This window comes from Artemia sp. Qi Xiang Cuo, chromosome 7 (assembly GCF_049724085.1).
Source record: "Artemia sp. Qi Xiang Cuo chromosome 7, ASM4972408v1, whole genome shotgun sequence".
NCBI classification, from domain to species: Eukaryota; Metazoa; Arthropoda; class Branchiopoda; order Anostraca; family Artemiidae; genus Artemia; species Artemia sp. Qi Xiang Cuo.
In genome coordinates, this window is record NC_142800.1 from 5396382 (window position 1) to 5403433 (window position 7052).

At 34.7% G+C, this 7052-nt stretch overlaps 1 long non-coding RNA gene across 1 annotated transcript; it reads right to left on the reverse strand.

The window, feature by feature from the left end:
* Positions 1-534: 534 nt before the first annotated feature.
* On the reverse strand, positions 535-5177 carry LOC148949887 (uncharacterized). Its single transcript, XR_016141984.1, has 3 exons — positions 5127-5177; positions 2821-2954; positions 535-763 (listed from the first exon to the last, which is right to left on the reverse strand). It is a non-coding gene; the product is annotated as an uncharacterized LOC148949887 (long non-coding RNA).
* Positions 5178-7052: the final 1875 nt, after the last annotated feature.

Sequence of the window (7052 nt, forward strand, 5' to 3'; positions counted from 1 at the left end):
AAGAGTAATAGTCTTCGTGTTGCTGTTATTTGGGTTGAGACAGGGGTCAATAGCGGGACTGTAAGCTCAGCCGGTACTTATGCATTATATTGTACTCATCGCTATATACTTTAAAGGGAAATATTGAAGGAAACCAGTCAGTCAAACGGGTATTTGCAATAGATAAATGGATCGCAAAATATGGTTACTCATTGCGTTTACAATACTTAAAATATTGTTTTTGGGGTTTAAGAGGGGGGAAAGGTACTTAGGTTAGGTTAAGTATTTAATATATGCTATGCCTTACCCCCACCCTACCCCTAATGTGCAAATATATAGCCTAATTTTTTTTTCTAAACTATTATATTTTCTTCACATTTTATTTTATTTGCATTAACAAAGCTTGACTTCTTTCGTGAGTACCATATAATGCATTAGTACTGCTCAGCCAGAGTCTGTCCAGCTCTAAATAGTTGCCTAGACAAATCTTGAGGAGAATACGTGAAATGTTGGATGATTTGAGCTTTTGGAAACACTTGCAAACACATCTTTACGGAACGGTCATTTATTATAAAATTTTGGTGGGTCCATAAATAGCTTAAAAGGTAGATTAAATTTAAATCTGAAATTTAAAATACGACTATCATGCTTCACGATCATGCTCGACTATCAGTCGCTCGCCAGGTTGATTAAACACTTTGCAGTCAAATCTATGCCAGTGTTGTTTGGCCAATGTTGCTGACAGAAGAGAATCATACACTGCAACAAACATCACTCTTTGATTCTGAAAAGGGAAGAAAAACATTTGTTTAGAGAAAAAAAATAAAATAATTTTGCCTCTTTTTCAATTAATTAAAACTTAAAACTAGCAGAAATTACTACGAATACTAAGGGGGTTGGCCCTTTCTAAGAGCTTAACTCTTTACGCTCAAGTTTGATTTGCTGTCCCAATTATTTAAGAATGACTCCTGAACCACCAGGGATGTTTAACTAGGATAATAAGCTTTTTTTAAGTCCTAAAATGACACTAGCTTAAATATTTCTAGAGAAAAAACATGCTCATTACTTTTAAATAAAAAAAAACTTACTTTTTTATTTAATTTCTAATTGTTTTTTTTAAATTATGCCAGGAAATCCGACTCCCCATCGATGGAAAAGTCCCTTCCCCCATGCAAAATTCCTCCATGAAAAGATTTTTTCATGGAAAAATATATTCATACTTCTCAATAGCCAATACTGTATGTAAACAATGAGCAAAGCGTTTCCCCCACAGTGGTGGAGCGTTTCCCCCAAGCTATGGGGGTCACCTCATCCTCAAAGACAGAGTTATTAGATATTTTGGTTATGCTGAGAAAGATGGATGTCTCAAAATTTTGATCAGATGTATTTGGAAAAAAGAGGCGTGGGAGGGGTCAGGTTGGCTACGTGCCCTATTATATTTTTGGTAACTTAAAAAGGGGTACCACAAATTTTTATATCCGACAAAATGATCCCTGTCTCAATCTCCTAGGATCAGTGTTCGATCACCCATGAGAAAAACAAAGAAAAAAATAACAGAAAATAATTAACCCACATGCGTAATATTGCTTCTGACAAAAAAAATACAAAATTCGAAACTTTTGTTGATTATACCTTCTACAGCAGTACCAAGCCACTTAAGGCCAACACAGCTGTGCATGCTCTTCCTTCAGCCCAATCTATTCAAACCCTTTCTCTTTAGACCCTCCCAGGAAGTTCCCATTTCCCTCAGATCTTTATTATGACACCCTATCGCCCCAAACGCGAACGACTTATTTTCCTTTTAGCACTAAAGGTTTGGCAAAAAGGACAATCTTTGGCAATCTTTCACCCACAGAACTTACCCTTGCCATCTCAACCTTTCTCTCATTATAGCCCTAGAACGCAGGATTGAACCACACATTTCGCACTGCCTCCTGTTTGAAACACGGCCAGTCAGCCGGGTACCCAAAACAATCCGAAGGCAATTTCTCTGGAAAACATCTAGCAAATCTTCATCCCTTTTTGGGAGTGCCCATGCTTCAGAGCTATATTTGACCATAGTCGTCACTGTAGCTTCCCATATTCTAATCTTGGTTTGCAGACATATCCTCTATTCTTCCAAACTTTTTAATAACAGTGAAAAATAACAGCCTGAGCCTTAGCTATTCCACTTTTGAAATCTTCACTGTTCCAACCGTCTTTACCATTAATACTACCAAGGTAAGTGAAACTGTCCATCTGATCAATCTTTTTGTGACCTAAAAACAGTTTTTCATCTTCTCTTATTCCTAGCCTTAGCGACTTAGTCTTCTTAACATTAATTTTCAAACCTATTTTAGCACCCTTAACTCGCAAAACAACTTAAAGTTCATTCATTTTGCTCACACTTTCATCTAGGATACTTAAATTATCTAAGTCCATAAACATAAACATAACTGCTATAAGATACATAAACTAAGTCCAGGAACGTCTTTCCTCCTCATTTGATTCTCTTTTCTTCCATTGCCTTTTCCTGTGTTACTTAAAACAAACTTTATCAAAATTATCCATATAAAGGGGGATAAAACAAAAGTAGCATGGGAGCTATGGAGCCGGTGACTGCCCTATTTTTACCCTGACAGCCCTGACTACCATTTCACCATAAAAAAAATCACTGTAACTTTACACGGCTTATTTCTGGAAATGCTAAAATTTTCAAGAGTAATAAGGAAGTTCATGGGTCAACTTGTTTCTTAAGAAATTTAAATGCCGCAAAGAACTTAGCAGCGCTTACAAACTTACATATTTTTGATTTTACATACAAATAAAGAATAAAGAATAAGTATAATGAAGAAAACTTACACTTTGTGATTTAAAGTTGTCAGTCTTAACATAGAAAGAGTGTAAGCCTGGATAAGCATTAAAAAGGTTTCGCATTTGATCGTAGTTTGCTTTGGGTGGAGCGGAGACCAGTAAACGACTAAAAGGCTCATCATCTGAAAAAAAAAACTAAATGAAAAATCAAATGTCAAAGGAAATGAAAAAAACTTAAAGGCACAAACCATAACAGCAACAATGAGTATTAATTTTTTTTCGCGAGCAAAAGTAATTTTCATAGAAGAACATTAACGAGAAAAGGAAGAATTCCGACACTAATTCCTTTGAGCATGCCAATACACCCCATAAACCCTAGGGAAAATTCTGTAAGTCATGACATTTTCCCGTTGTTTACTCAAAACATTTGTATATTTGTTATTGAGAAGTATATTGATACTTTTCATGGAAGAGGAAGGTTAATTTTCTACCGGGAGAATCTTCCATGGGGAGAGAAAGCTCCGGAAGGGGGGATGAGCTGGCCAGAATCGAGATACAAAATTATTTTTTATTTTCTCAAGTTTTCTTTGCTGTCTGAATTCAACTGTGAAGATACTACTACTACAAAAAACTCGCCGGAGCAACAAGACGCCTGAGGCCAAAACAACAACGCAAACTCCTCCTCCATCCCAATGTATTCATAACCTATCCTTTAGACCATCCCAGGAATTTCCCATGTCCCAAATCTTTCAGGTTGTTCAACTTTGAAGTATAAGATTTCTTGTTTGCCATTCAAGTCAAGAATTAGTTTGGTATTTCTTTTTAAATTAAAAAAAGTTGATAATTGTGTCATGGACGCCCATATGGGGGGGCAGGGGGGGGGGGCTCTTGCCCCCCCTGGCTGAATGATGCTGACTTATTTTTATATTTTTGTTCTGAGATTTCTATTATATAGCATTAAAAGTAGCAATTAGACGAAGTTTGCCCCCCCGTGGAATTCAGCTTATGGGCGCCCATGAATTGTGTTACTGCGTGGCTGTGTTCCATAGGAGCATGGAACAAATGTTCCCATTTTTTGTTGAAAGTTGATGACTGGAGCATTTAAAATAATCTTACTAGACCTAAAATTTACAGATAAAAGGAAGAAAATGCACACGACAATTTTTGCCAACAGCTTAAATATAAACAAATATATTAACTGGAAGAGAATGATAAAAAAAAACAATAAAAAACAAATTTTCCTAAATTGCAAAACAAAGAGACAACATCATAATTAAGAATGCTAAATTATTAAGCATGTTCTAAACTTTTCAGTTGTAATTAACCAAATTATAACGTCTTTACCCCGACTCGAATCGAGGATGTATTTCCCATAGTCGTTTAATTATGAAACTCAGTCTGATCCTCTTAGGAGAATGTAAACTAAATCGAGATTTAATTTTAATGGTAATTTGGTTATGTAATTAAGCATGTTATAATGTTATCAGTTGCTATATATTAACTATCAATTAATATTTTCAATTAACTTTGATTATGTACTTGAGCTTAATCATGGGTGTTCAGGTGTAATAGCGCATGGTATAACAGCTTGGGTTAACATAACCACACGTAAATCGAGGGTCCATTTAAAATGGTGATTTTATTTTTTGATTATTCAATTGTACATAATTTTATCAGAAGAAAGATCACGGATGCCACATCGAACTAATACTCCTAGAACATCGGGAAAGAGCTCATTCGAACGGAAATTAGTGTCAATAATTAGTGTGGTTTTTTTTTATAATAGCTTGGGTTAACATAACCAAAGGTAAATCGAGGATCCATTTACAATGGCAATTTAAATATATTTTTTTACTGAAAGTGTGGATTAAAATTCGAACTTTATATGCAAAGAAGTTACCATAGGCAGTGCAATACTGCTTCCTAATAATAAGCATTATGGGTAGAATGTATTTTTTTTACCCAGGGGCACTTAGAATAGAAGGAGGTGTAGAAACTTCGAATGGGTTTTACTTAATTTGAAATTGTGCTACCCATCAAAAGCAAAGAGCCTGAGAAAACTGTCTTGATTTTTGAAAAAGGGGAAACCAGCCTCTAAACTTTAAGAAATCTTAATGAAAATTACACCCCCAGATTCAGCGTATCCGGGAACTTTAATGTTGAAGTTGCATGCTCTCGCCTGCAAAATATGGATTTGAATTTTTACCAGAAAAAAGATCACGGATGCCACATCGAACCAATACTCCTAGAACATCGAGAAATAGCTCATTCGAACGGAAATTAGTGTGGTATTTTTTTGAAAATTAAAAAAAGCGCAAAATAGAAAAAGTTTGAGCAAATAACTAAGGACTCACCAAGCTGCATAAGCGATAGTTTATGTCCAATTTTTTTAAGAAAAAGCTCTTCCATTTATTGATAGTGTTACCTTAACAGACAAATTTGAACTGATTTGGTTTTAAAACTTTGGATATGAAGCTAGCTTTTTTTAATAGAAATGTAAATTGGTTGCTTTGGTAATTAGGTCATTGAATTTTATCTCCTTGCTTAATAATAGAATGTTCCCTTATGTTCATTAATTATGTACATTTTTGGTCTCTATTTATGTTTATAAGATTTATTCATATTACATCAGAGTCTCCTAGGCACATGGTGGCAATAGGCTATTGAAGGTAATCAATTTAAAGAGAATCAGGAAAATGCTCGAATTGTCTGCGGTTATATATATATATATATATATATATATATATATATATATATATATATATATATATATATATATATATATATATATATATATATATATATATATATATATATATATATATATCTTGATGTCATGACGAAATCACCAGTTCAATACAGTCACCCTGGGAAAAATAGGAATTCTTTCTTAAAGTTGTTACCTATTTAGATCGTTTTAGTGGTCAGAAATGTCAATTTGCCAGTTTTAAGAAGAAAAAAACTATTTTGAGGCTCTGCCTTGGTTTGGCTACCCAGGGCCTGGCGTGTGGCAGGCTTCTGTATATGGATTCTCATTGTTATATTAAATAGTTAAAAAAAAACAACAATTTTTTTCAACTGAAAGTAAGGAGTAACATTAACACTTAAAACGAACAGAATTTATTACGTATATGAGGGGGATGGCCTCGTAATCAATACCTCGGTCTTTACGCTAAAGTTCGAATTTTGTTCTAATCCTTTAAGAATGACCTCTGAATCAAAAAGGCTGTTTAATTAGAATAGATAGCTCTTTTGAAACTACTAAAAAAAATTTGCGTCCAGAGCTAGGTATTGACTAGGGGGTGAACCCTCTCATATACGCAATAATTTCAGTTCGTTTTAAGTTTTAATGTTGCTCCTTACTTTTAGTTGAAAACACTTATTTTTTTATTCCATTTCTGATCGTATTCTAAATAATGACTTGGTTTGGCTATGCAGGGCCCGGCGTGTGGTAGGCTTCTGTATATGGATTCTCATTGTTATATTAAATTATAAAAAAAACAAGTCTTTTGGAAACCCGGCACCCCCTTCATAGAAATATCCCTTACCCCATGAAAATATCCTCCCACATAACTCACAACTCTGAACCCCCCCCCCCTACAAGAAAAAATCCCTCCTCAAAATATACTTCCCAATAACCAATACTCTGTGTAAACAATGGGCAAACTGCATAGCTTGCAGCCCTTCCCCAGGGGACTTTGCGGGATTAAGTCATCCTCAAAGGCATATTTATCAGGTTTTCGACTATGATCAACAAAATGGCTATTTTTGAACAAGTGACTTTGGTAAAAAAAAAACATGAGTGCGGGATGGGGCCTAGTTGCCCTTCAGATTTTTTTTTTCACTTGAAAACGCCACTAGAACTTTTAATTTACGTTCAAATGAGCCCTCTCGCGATATTCTAGGACCACTGGATCAATACGATTACTCCTGAAAAAAAAAAAATAAACACGCATCCGTGATCTTTCTTCTGGTAAAAAATACAAAACTCCACATTTTTGCAGATAGGAGCTTGAAACCTCTATAGTAGGGTTTTCTGATACGCCTAATATGATGGTTTGATGTTCATTAAGATTCTGTCACTTTTAAAGGATGTTTTCCCCTTTTTTTAAAAATAAGGCAAATTTTTCAGGTTCTTAAATTCTCATTGTTATACTATTACAACTTACCATTTTTTTTCCCCACGTTTTGGAGGTGAATTACAGTCGTCTCATGAAATTTTAGTCTATGCAGATTTGCAAAATATGTCTTGCACGCTCGACATCTATATTTTCCATTTC